We start from the raw sequence: 13,597 nt of genomic DNA, 5'->3' as shown, positions 1-13,597 counted from the left end.
TAAAAAACTACATTACTTCAGAGGGAGCCGTTTCTCACAATGTTTTATACTCAACCTCTCCCCATTACTTGTTACTAACTAAGGTTTTATGCTTATAATTATTTTGAGCAATTGCCAATAGTGTCCACTGCCTTAAGCAGCTTGATTGAATTTGGCCCTAGAGGGAAGTCCCCTATAAAAATCCCTCTCTTGGATCCGTGTAATTTGAAAAAAAAAAAAAAATAGAAGCAGTGTCTTTATTAATTCTGCGTCTGGCAATGTTTTGATTCTCTATGTTAATTTTGAACTATGCTGAGAGTAGTTGTTTTGCTTGTAAGAGTTGTGAATGGGAAGGAGTTGATTTTATTGTGGAATTTCAAGGGAAGGTTTACGTTTGGTAATCACTATGAAAAAAATGGCAATAGCAAATTTGGTTACAATTAGCCTACAGCAGCTTTAGATAGTATAAAGCATTTTGAAAATATTTCACTTTGAAGTAATGTGGTTATCCTGCTCGACAAATATCTTTACTATGAAGCAATTACTGAGGGGGGCACCAGTCACAACAATGTAAACTTATGTAATTTTAGCCGGTTACCTGTTTCTGCTAAGCAACACTTTTCTGTGCTTAGCAAGTTTGTAATACGTATGCCTACAGGTTTTATGAAACTGTCAACTGTTGTGACTGGTGTCCTGCTAATTGTTGCTAAGCATCACAATTTTTAAGCAACCTTTTCTGCTAAAACACCTATTGCTCCATGATGAAATTAAGCCCCAATGAGGGCCAGTGCTTTGCTGATATTCAGATTTTTTGTAAACCTTTTTCATTGTTAAAAACTGGTTCACTGTTTTATACTTATTTATTTATTTACTCATTTTTTTGTCTTGTACTTATTATTATTTGCAGTATTTGTATTATTAATTTATGTAATATTACTTACATCTTACTCATCCCGTTTTGGGGGGAAGGGAGGGAGGGAGGGGGATGTGACCCATGATGCTAGGAGCATGGCTAGTATTGACCAAGCAGTTGAAGTAGATACGCTGGATTTGATTTCATGTGGGTTAAGATGTTTGCACTTACACAGTGTAGGAGGAATAATTCAGCGTGGAGGAGGTCTACAGACAGGTCACCTCGAGAGGCGTCGTGTGTGGGGCAGAGAGGCAGGGGCTGAGGAGGAGAGGGGCCTTGAAAATGGGATAGGGGAGTAATGAGATTGCAGGGGGTGAATCTTCAAAGGAGAGGGATGATGGAGGGAAGTCTAAGGGGTAGCATCTTGATTTTGGGGATGATGGGGAAGTAGTAAAACTTGATGGGTTTGTAGACTATTGAACATAAAGGGGGCATTTAAAGGCAATGGACATTATTTGTAATTATACTCAAAAAAATTATTAGCATAAAACCTTACTTGGTAACGAGTAATGGGGAGAGGTTGATAGAAAAAAAACATTGTGAGAAACGACTCCGTCTGAAGTAACGTAGTTTTTGAGTAAGAGGTAATTTCTCACTCAAATATTAAGAGCCTTCAAGGCCTGAAGCCTTTTAAAGGCATCAGAAAGCACACAAAATTGTGAAACAAGGGTATTTTTGAGTCTAAGATTTTCGCAGAATTGTTTTTTAAGGCATATGTTGGGATGCACCAAGTGATGATACTGGTCTTTGACAATTACTAAAGGTGTCCAGTGCCTTTAAGAGGCACACTGCATGCCAGCAGATGAGAAGACTTTATAATTGTCTTCTTTTTTTTGGGGGGGGGGGGGGGTAGGGACGGTACATGAAAGAATATAAGACTGGGAACATGAGGGCTTTAGCTTAGGGAGGATCAGGAGAATTGTATTGAGAGGCTGTACCGCGAGGAGAGCATGGAGGTCTATTTCTACCTCCATGGTAAGAGAGCGCCCTATAGGCTGATGGATCAGAAATGTAGTAAGAAGAACATGAATGATAAGAAGGTGGTAATGGGGGAGGATTATGTCAGTGAAGGGGCTACAAGTGGAACTAAAGGAACAATAGAGTTCTAACTAGATAGAAAAGAAGCTTTGTGCCGAGTGAGGGAAAGATTGCAGACTTGGCGGTATGAAGGCGGGGCTTTGTATCCAAGTATCCACAAAAACACCCTTTTTAATTTTGGACTGCAACATACATTGAAAAGTCACGAAGATAACACAGAGGAACATGCCAGCAGATTTCTTTACTGCGCCCGATATAGGGGGAGGGAGGGGGGGATCAAGAGCTAGGGGTTTCCCCCATTGTTCCCACACTTTAATACATTATTTTCCCCTTGTACGGAAGAATCCACACCCCTGCCTAAAATCCTCTCAGGAATTCCAGAGATGTCAAGCACACAATGAAGATACAATGGGAGGGGGTGGGGTACCACTTTGCTCCATATAAAACAACAAGTGACTTTTTTGGTCAACAGAGATTGGTCAAGAAAACAGTCCGGTCCCATTCCATGCAATCAGAAACGGTATTTCTAGGCACTATTGCATGCCAGGAACATGACAAATGGTTGCAGGGGTCGATTTCACAAAGAGTTAGGACTAGTCCTTATTTTTAGGATTAGTCCTAGGATATGTTAAAAACTTAAGGCTAGTCCTAAGTTAGGTCCCAACTTGAGATAAGACTAGTCTTAACTGTTTGTGAAGATAACCCCAGGGTCTATATTGGGGACTATGGGGAGGGGGACGGGGAGGGGGGGGGGGTGAGTCGTAATACACGAGCTGGCTGATTCATACTCTCTAAGGACGGCTGGTGCCTTGAAATATCTAAATATGGTCCCTCTCTCGCAAGACCGGGCATAAAAATACATCTGACATGGTGACTCGATGCCTGAATCACGTCTTAATCACGGTGTTGTGTAAAATCAGTCTCAGCCTGGATGAGTCAATCGTATTGCAATTACCAAAGGTTAACCATCGCCTTCTTTAGGCTGTGGTAATTATACACACATAGCAGAGCACCCAACCACCCCTGGTCACTGCATTCCTTTCTCCTTTATACAAATATATAATAGTTTGGTAACACATCTGATGGGTTCACACCTAAAGATTGCTCTCTCAACCCTGTATGCTGTTGACCTCATTACTGGCTTAATAAGACGGTCGGCCGGGCATTCATTATGGTGAGACTAACGGTCAAAATACACTGATTTTGGCAGACCGCAAGTGTATACGCACACAGCATTGTAGATTTATCTGTTTGTGCTGTGTGTCATTCAACTGTGTATAATCTACACTCGTCTGATTGTGGCTGGGCTTTTTTCTTTTTTCACTCCTTCTTTCTTCACCTGCGATGAGAGGTCCGTGTGGAATCTTGGATGACGTCTTTGGGTTAATTTGCATGGCTGGGGCTTGAATAGGCTCCCATGTTATCTCTCACACTCTGTGTATTCAAGAGCCCAGGGAAAGAGACGAAAACATGTAATGTGTTACGCACATCTCAGCGACGACGTAGACAAGAATGTGAGAGGCCCACACTGCAGGGAAAATCTAATCTTTGTAAAATGAAGATTGACTCTACTGTGAAATGAGATTATTTTTTTATTATATATATTATATAGAGACCCTACGGATTCACCTCACAGTTTTCAAATTCAGATGCACTTTCATTATGTTAATTTAAACATGAAGTTAGTATTAATAACTTTATCTCAATTAGAAACTGACGGAAAAACCGGGCCACCACAACAATTCACAATTTATATCTTGGGGCTATTTTTTCCCAATAAGGATTTCCTTGAAACTGTCCTTTTTTGTTTTTTACTGCTTGTTAGTTTGCATGTGTTTACTGTTCAATTACAACAACAAAATTGAAACACGTACAGTTCAAGATTTAAAGGCAGTGGACACTATTGGTAATAACTAAAAATAATCATTAGCATAAAACCTTACTTGGTAACGAGTAATGGGGAGAGGTTGATAGTATAAAACATTGTGAGAAACGGCTCCCTCTGAAGTAATGTAGTTTTCGAGAAATAAGTAATTTTTTACGAATTTGATTTCGAGACCTCAGATTTAGAGTTTGAGGTCTCAAAATCAAGCATCTGTAAGCACACAACTTCATGTGACACAGTGTTTTTTTCTTTCATTATTATCTCGTAACTTCAATGCCCGAATGAGCAAAAATTTTCACAGGTTGTTATTTTATGCATATGTTGAGATACACCAACTGTGAAGACTAGTCTTTGACAATTACCAATAGTGTCCAGTATCTTTAACCAGGTTATAGGGGGCCCCAATGGAAACAAGTCCACATTATTGGCTTCCTGTGTGCTATCCTTTGACAATTGTGTGCGCTTTTACTTTCTTGCTTAATCAGTACTTTCAATTATTCATTTCAGCTTTTATCCTAAAGCCGTGTTCCCATTGGACTTTTTCTTCCGCGGCCACGCGGAAAGTTACCGTGACTGGATTAGGTGTAGTTCTACCGTGCGTTCCCACCTGGACTTAAATTCCACGACGGAACAGCTAACTCGCTCTCCAAAACTGGCAGATCGTCACACATCGGGGGCGCTGTGCACAGTCACCTTTGACCTAAGCAGGATACGACGTGTCTGTGACGTAGTTTTCGCGCGCTATTTTATTGACGAACGCGACGACGCTACATAATTTTTATAGGCATTCCTCCTACAACAACAAAACCTGGAAATGGCTAGTTCAAGTTCTTTGTCTACCCCAAATGCTCCGCCGTCAACAAAAGCTCCGAGAAAAAGAAAATCTAAGACAGCTGGTGGGTCTAGTGAGGGGAAAAGAAAAAAAGAATTGGGGTCATGCAGAAACTGTAGGGTTGATTGCGATCTGGGGGTCAGACGAACATCAAGCCGGCTTCGAGGGAATGATTTACAATTCGCGTGTGTGGGCATCCATTCTGGCCCAGTTTTCAGCCAAGTTCCCGGACTCTCCCTACACAACATGGGAGTCCCTGAAGGACAGAATGGACTACCTACGTAGGAAGTACATGTACACACGCTGCATATGGTATGATGGTCAGTGCAAACGAGACAGGGAACCATACTTCCATTTTCGCGCGCCCTCTGTGTGTATACAGCTACAGGAAGTGGTGTTATTTGCAAAGCGTTTTACACCGTGGTCGCGGTAGGTTTACAGCGCGGAGCGTTCCCATTGGACTTTTTATCGGCCCTGATAACTTACCGTGGCTGCGCGGAAGTCTTCCGCGACCTCATTCGGCCTGTTAGTTTTACATCACGGTCGCGGTAAGTTGACAGGGAGGTCAGTTTAACATGCGTTCCCATTGGATTTAATTTTGTCATTCTACAGAAAAGTCGCGGTACTTTAGCAAAAATAAGTCCAATGGGAACACGGCTTTATATTACTTAGTAATTTTTATGCCTTATTCTTGCTGTGTTTTATCCAAATAGATTAAAATCAAATCAAAATCAATTAAACAAATAAATTCTTTTTAAAGTTTTGATTTAAATCAAGCTGGATATAAATGTGCTCAAATGTGAGTAACTGATGAAGCTTGTTCCTTCAAATGAAGATTTGTTTCTTCTTATTTTTATATCTATGGAAATAAAATTAGCGCGTGTTGCTTCCCAACCAAAATGGCCTACGGTAAAAATCCAATGGCTTGACATTTAGACCCTAGCCGAGTTCATCTCAAAGGCTAAATGAGACTTAAAAAAACTCTCCTAGAGTCAAAATACCAGACTATTCTTAAATCGTTAAAACCTAGGAACCCTCAGGAAATTTGGTGAGGATACCTATGAAGACCTATGAATGCATAATTTAAATGTTGGGGAAAAACCCAATCTACAAGCAAGGGATCAGTACAGACCCTTCTACTATTGAAAGCTGAATGTTAGCAAAACATCAATTGTAATGTGGTTACCTAAATTCAACATTTCTGCAAACAACTCGGGCTGTGACAGGCTGTAATGTTGCAATAAAAAAAGGTCTACCGATCAGGCCTTGAACCTCGCTCTTAAAGGGGCACAGCAATTTCGTTCTTGTAAGGGGCACTTACAAATATGAGGCAAATGTAAATTTGTATTGGAACTTTGCACAGGCCATTACAGCAAAAGCCCCGGGCACCTGCAGCAATTGCTGTACCACAGCAATTGCTGCAGGTGCCGTTGGGATATTTCGAGTCCGGGTCTATAGTCGTGTCCGAATAAATTTGGCTTGGACACTGGTCATTATGACTCATATGTGGCTTATGAAGCCAGACTTGTATCTCGGTTCACTGAGGCGAACAGCAGGCAAGAAAACCACTGAGCCAAACTGAATCCTATTGTGTTCCTAGACAACTTTGTAAACTCAAGTAACCTTTGGTGTCTTGTGTAGCTCGAAAATTCAGACAACCTCCAAGTTGCTGGTATAGTTTTCAATAAAACATGTTAAGATGGAATCAGTGTCTGTCTGGCAAGGTCTATGAGTAATACAATAACTCTATGTCCAATTCACAGAACTCCAAAGAATAGAAAGACAAAAACAAGGGAAAGACAAAGCTCCACGGTTTTAAAACTGGAAGGAAATTACAGGTTTCTAACGGATGCATACGTAACAAAGGGCTACTGTCACTTCTTTATCAGCTGATTTTCACTGAGTATCTTTCCGTTGTAAAAAAAAAAATGAAAAAAAAAATGAAAGAAAATAAAAGGGAGGAAATGACGGGACTGATTATCACAATGGAAACAGTCTAAATAACCTCCACTGGTATTACACATACATGTACATGGGGATGATGACCTTGTATAGAGACTCTGGGTGTACTTTGACAGGAAATAATGCAGTCATTTTGATTCAATTAGTTTAAATCTGAAGTTTACACAGACCATGAAGAACAGTTTCTTAAAAAAAAGGTTTGTGACCCGAGGTATATCAGAGTCTTTCTTGAAGGCTCAGTTTAAATACAGTTTCTAACAAACCTAAGAAAGAAAAGAAATGTATTGCAAAACAAAATAATTTAAAAAAAATATACTAAAACAAATTGGTGACCTGAGGTTTTGACCCTAGCAAAGGCTAAAAAAATGTTTTTAACAAAATGTATGTTGTGCGGTTCACCACAATTATGTTCAAAAGCGCATTACAGTTGAGAGATTATTGTAAATTGCTGACAACATTAAATTTTCTGATTTCTGGACCAAAAATACTTTCCAACTTCTGACTTGTTTCTGTTTCAGAATAAATACAAAATAATAAAACAACATTTTGCAGAGCCACTATCATGGCAGCTTATTTCATTAGTGCAAAAATAGAGTACGAACCACTGCAAAATGACCTTTTAATCAATGAACCATTGCTTTGTCGGTGGCGACCAAAAATACGTTAAAGATGCTATGTCAGATTTTTGGCCCCAAACATTAAAAAATTGATTTCTTTTGAGTGAATGGTACTTCAAAGAGTATCACCCGCTCTAACAAAAGAAAGTTTAACTTTTAATCGTCAGGAACCATGACAAAAATTTGAAACGTTTCTTATAAAACAAATTTTGAGCACTTTATTTCACTGCTACTAATAATTGGCAGACCTTTTTGAGCAATGGCTCAAATGAAAGCTTGTAACTTTCTTGACCCCCATCAAAATACCTATTGAATTTTACATCAAAATTTTTGGGTCAAATCGACCAAAAATCTGACATAGCATCTTTAAATTGTTTAAATATACAAGATTTGCAAAGAATACTCTTTACGTCACTTTTCAGGCACTGTTTTTCACTTGTTTACTACACAGGTATAAAGATACACTGTTGTTTGTTTACATTTTGAATGAGAGTAAACATCCCACAATGTTTTCCACAACAGCATGATATATTCTGTAGTCAGCAAAAGGGCCACAGTCTGGCGAGCATCAAGGCAAAGTACGGAGTTGCACTTTTCTCTCTAAACACCACATAACCAGATGGGCATATCTCCCACTCCCTGTCCCACCAATCAGAAATGAGCTTTTGATGCACCTGACCTTCCTCCCCCGTAAAAGAAAAAATAGTTCCGTGCGACCGGCTGATTCGGCTGGCTGGCCTGGGTTGAAAATGATGCACATACCATGTCCTCAAAGTGAAGGGTTAGAAGCTGACACAGTTTCAGGATGATTTTCTTACCATGGGGGGGGGGGGGTAAGTTTTTGAAGGTCTCAAATTAAATGTGAATTTCTAAACTTTTTTTTTCTTTCTTTATCTTGATTGTACACAAAGTAATGATAAGTTATTTTTAAGTACTAACTGTTCTGTTGTTTGGACTAACATATGCTCTGTTTTAAAGCAAAATAACGTTTGGTATTTGGAACCATTTGATTGTTTTTAAACGCTAATTAGATGTAGGGATGCAGACTAACCTGTGAACTGCTTCAAAAGGTGGTCGTGTTTTGGGATATCGCTCAAAATACAGTGAGTGAAGCTCTGCGGGAAGAATAATTCCTATTAGAATAGGAATACACCATCTGACAAACCTAATACTTGGTAATGCTTGTCGGACTCAACTTTGGGGATAAAAGCTGATATCTTTTTGCATAATAATAATAATAATAATAATAATAATAATAACAACCCGTTTTTATATAGCGCTTTTCACACCCGGAGGGCGTCCCAAAGCGCTTCACATTATTACCCCTGGTCACTGGGCCTTAATTCACTCCTTAAACCATCTCAGCTCCCTGGTAGGGAGTATGCAGCCTGTGCAACATTAGTATGTGCTACTCGGCTAAATCAACCACAAGAACCATCTCTGCCCTCACAGGTACCCATTTACCCCTGGGTGGAGAGAAGCAATTATAGTTAAGTATCTTGCTCAGAGACACAAGTTTCACGACCGGGATTCGAACCCACACTCTGCTGAACAGAACATCAGAGCTTGAATTCGGTGCTCTTATCCGCTCGGCCACGACACCCCGCATAACCACATTACTTCAGAGTTATGTTTCTCAAAATGCTTTATACTGTTGAAAGCTGCTGTAGGCGTCTAACCCAAAGTTGTTGACATTAATGTTTAGAGTGATTACCAAAGGTATATCTTTCCGTTGAGTAGACCTGCAGAATTTTTTTTCTCTGGGAAAAAACCCAACAACTTCTAAAATGGAAACTGCTTCCTTCTAGGGTAATATAAGCTGAAAATTATAAGGGATTTTCGGCCATCACGATCGATCTTTAAAACATGGAACAGCTTCAGAATGTTTGGATAACATTTAGATTTCAAATAATATTTGAATAACTTTCTTTCTCATGATTTAATATAAAGAAAAAGACCTGAAAGGGGTGACTGACCTAACTAAGGACATATCCGGAATTGGTGGGCTTTGTTTACAGCTACGGCTGTGGCTAGAGACATCCTATACTTCAATGCATGATACCACGGCAACCAGCCCTAGCTGTAGCCACCCATTCAGACACACAGCCTTATTTCAGTTAGGACATTTACAGATTGACAAAGACCAGTATTCTCACTTGGTGTATCCCAACATATGCACAAAACAATAACAAATCTGTGATAACTTTGACTCAATTGGTCATGATGTTACAAGAGAATAATAACAGAAAAAACAACCTTGTTGCACAGTCTTGTGTGCTTTCATAGATGCTGAGTATTAAAAGGCTTCAGGGCTAAAGTCTTTTAACTTTTGAGAAATTACCTCTTTCACAAAACTACGTTACTTCAGAGGGAGCCGGTTATCTCAATATGTATTTACTATCAACAGCTCTCCATTGCTCATAACCAAGTAAGTTTTTATGCTAAGAACTATTTTCTTGAGAAATTACCAACAGTGTCCAGTGCCTTTGAGGTGGTACCACATCATCTCTGAACAATTCAGTGCCTCAACCTTGAACTTCCCAGGTACTCACAATAAAAAGTTGGTCTCAGCAAAAAAATCACATCACCTTATCGTGTCCTCTCCAGGGCCCAGTTTCATAAAGCCTGTAAGCACAAAAACTTGCCAAGCACAAACCACATTTGCTTATTAAAAATAGGTTACCAGCCAGAATACCATACAGTTGCGACTGGTACCCAAGTCGTTTCTTGCTTAGCCAAGAAATTTGCTAAGTAGATGACGCAGCATCTTTATAGAAAGCATCGGTGCATTATACCCCTACATGTATTGATAGCACTTTATGCAAAGACAATCCAACATTAGGACATCATTCATGCAACTGCCTAGTCCATTAAGTCCAAACGAAAACATTCCTGAGCTATTCATTCATTCACTGATTCTTCCGTGACAACAAGAAATTGCTAATCCAATGCTTTCACAAAATTCTTTTATTAAATGGCTACAAAAAAAATAGCAGTTTAACAGCCAACATCATTCTTATAGATTCTTGCAAAATAAATGTGAAAATAAAAAAAAACTTCTTTGTCTTCAGTCAAAACTAGAAAAACAAATTGAGATTTTTTAAATTTCAATATGTAGTTTTATGCAGTAATTCACTGTGCTCAAAATAAAAAGCCTTGTGAAAAACATAGCGTCACAGCCATTGTGTACAATAGCTTTGTGGATTTCAAAATCTAAAGATTCATGGAGGCAACTTGTGATTAAAGATCATTTTCAGTCAAAACAACAACCTGCATATGCACACAGGGTACCAGACTAGACTGCACATTGAATTGTGCTACATTTGGACCGATAATGGCATCCACCAACCACATAATCAAAGAAAACGGTTCCCATCACCATGATGCAACCCTCTTACTAACACAGCTCTGAAAGTTATCATCATTTCCAACTGTCGACATTTTCCAGGTGAAATCTAAATTTCACTAACAGACAGGTGCCCCTTTAATAAAAAGGAACACTGTCTGGCTTTTACAACACTAGTTTCGAAGTAGCAGGCCTAGATGTGGGAATCGCTCCAAGCTCTTTAACCTTTCCCTTCTGCGAGGGTCGAAGAATATCTACTCGTGTGTTTCAATATAACGGGACAGACCACCATGTCTAGCCCATAAAACGCTTAATACCATTACATTTAAAACTTGAATATTCAATAAAATTTGATTAATGCAAAAGTACAAAAACCTACACAAAAGACTTTAAAAAAAAGAATAACCAATTTTATTATTATTTTTCTCTCCAAAAGCGCATAGTTTGTAGAAATATGAGCTTTAAACAATAATTTTCTGGTTTGGGTAAAACAATCAACGGAGCATCGTAGAATTATCATTTATCTCAATATTCACCAGATTCTCAAGTATATTGGGTGACGATGTAAGAAAAACAAAAATTCAGCGGTACAGAATTTGTATTCTGCATCAATCACAGCTTGGGTATCTCTTTAAATACAGACTTTGAGTGGGTGAAGGAGTTGCTAGACCGTGCACTAGAAAAATTGAATATACATGTACGCCTGTAAATTCATTGTTTTATTAAAGACACTGGACACTATTGGTAATTGTCAAAGACTAGTCCTCTCACTTGGTGTATATCAACATATGCATAAAATAACAAACCTGTGAAATTTGAGATTGATTGGTCGTCGGAGTTGCGAGATACCTATGAAAGAAAAAAACACCATTGTCACACGAAGTTGTGTGCTTTCAGATGCTTGATTTTGAGACCTCAAATTCTAAACTTGAGGTCTCAAAATCAAATTTGTGGAAAATTACTTCTTTCTCGAAAACTATGTCACTTCAGAGGGAGCCGTTTCTCACAATGTTTTACTATACTATCAACTTCTCCCCATTACTCGTCACCAATTAAGGTTTTATGCCGAAAATTATTTTGAGTAATTACCAATAGTGTCCACTGCCTTTAAGTATAGATCGGGCAAATGAATCAGGGACTGCTGAATTTGAAACTATATATAGGCCTAACTGATTGCGTACATGTTTCATTTGAAAAAATAAAATTAATTATTTTACAGAACCATGCATGGAGTGAATGACTCTTTTTTTTTAGGGAAAAAAAAAGCAATATTTAACTTTACTTAAAAAGATTTAGATAAATATAGAAATAGGGGGGATGTGGCATAATTGCTTTTCATTTTGCTGTTAAGCGCTTTGAGGAATGTTTATTCATTTTGCTCTACATAAGTACTGTTCTATTATTTTTATTATTATTAGTTATCTCTTAAATCACACTTTTGTAAATTGATTTATTTTAAAAACATTCTAAGAAATGCAGAATTGTGTTGTTATTAATATCAAAGTAAATCTTTGTTTTGCATATCATTACACCTAGAGAATGCCAAAAATGGAGCCGATTCTGGAATGCAGCTCGACTTCTTAAATCCAGAAAATAATATCTGCAGCAGACCTGGTGCATGCAGGAATGGTGCTGGTTGCCGATAATACACACCTTAATTGTAATATTGGGTAAAGGATATAGGCAGCCGGCCACGTCTACATACAGTATTGCATCAGCTTTATCTTTTTACTACACAACACACACACACACCCTAGTTCTATTCTGTTTACATACCCAGCCTGCCAAACTGCGCATGTCTGAACTCCCTGATGGCACTCTCACAACACCCTGGGATCCTACACAGAGCAGACAGCCGATATGGATGCACGCCTGCTTGCCTATAATGCATTCATACAACCCTTACTCCCATAGAGAGCACAGTAAGGGATATATAAGGTCACCTAGCCTGCTGTACGATCTATATCTACATATCTACTACGGGCCGCATATTTGATGTGCAAAACACAAATTCCAAAGATTGTCTTCCTTTTTTGTCACTGCATTCACAGACGTTATACCTTCTAATATTACGTTTATGGATTCACCAATATTGATAGATGAAAGATTAAGTTATTGTACAAATTTAATCAGTAACTTTTGTAAATAGTTATCATTAGTATTTGTTTGACCTCAACAAATACCAGTATCAAAAAAGCACAGTAAAAGGTAATAATCAAAATAACAATGAACACAATAAGTATTAAAGTAAAAAAGCACAAGCAAATCCAGCTTTAAAAAAACAACAATAATAACAACAGCAACACACACTCACAGCAAGGTAACATTTAGAAGAAATATAGGCCTATTTCTTCTAAATTTATGATTATGGAAACACCATACAAGAGAGGACAGATTCCTATTGTAGAAATTTAACCAGTAATATTTTCAAAAATGCAGGTTAAAAAAACCCAAAACCAACCCACAACACTAATTTTTACCAAAGTAAAATTGTGAAAAGAAATATGTTGTTTGCAACCATACAAATACTAAAAGGGGTTTCAACTATGCCTTTCATTAAAGACCAGGAATGTTTGATTTTTGCTCAACTTTGCAAACCACAAAAGAATATATATAAAAACACCCCAGGAGAAAAATGCCCCTACGGATTTCTAGACTGAAAACATTGGGAAAAACAGAAAGCCTATGTACAGAGTGTCAACAGATTTAATTAGTCTGTTATTCAAATAATAAAAATACAAGACTTTCAATGAAACACAAAAAACACCAACATTTATTTTGAAAAACCGAAGGCCTGTATATGCTTCAAAAGATTTAGTTGATGTTATTCAAAATAAATTAAAAAAAACAAAGCCTTTTGAAGTGAAGAAAACAAATTACTATTTAGTTAGCACAACAAAATACTATTTATTTGGCAAAACAGAATTCAACAAACCTAACTAATCTGTTATAAAAAAATATAAAAAAATAAACCAAGACTTTTGCAAAAACAAATAAATATTTGCGTCAGTAATTCTCATTCACA

General features: G+C 38.0%; 1 long non-coding RNA gene across 1 annotated transcript in view; it reads right to left on the bottom strand.

Moving 5' to 3' along the window:
• The window catches only part of LOC117307175, a 35,938-nt gene extending 23,432 nt beyond the window's left edge, over positions 1-12,506 (bottom strand). Inside the window, exon 1 of the long non-coding RNA XR_004521047.1 lies at positions 12,349-12,506. This is a non-coding gene — a long non-coding RNA (uncharacterized LOC117307175). The remainder of the gene's footprint in view (positions 1-12,348) is intronic.
• Positions 12,507-13,597: the final 1,091 nt, after the last annotated feature.

Source organism: Asterias rubens, chromosome 2 (assembly GCF_902459465.1).
Source record: "Asterias rubens chromosome 2, eAstRub1.3, whole genome shotgun sequence".
Classification (NCBI taxonomy): Eukaryota; Metazoa; Echinodermata; class Asteroidea; order Forcipulatida; family Asteriidae; genus Asterias; species Asterias rubens.
The sequence above is the reverse complement of the archived record's forward strand: the minus strand, read 5'-3'. Positions and strand labels throughout refer to the sequence as shown.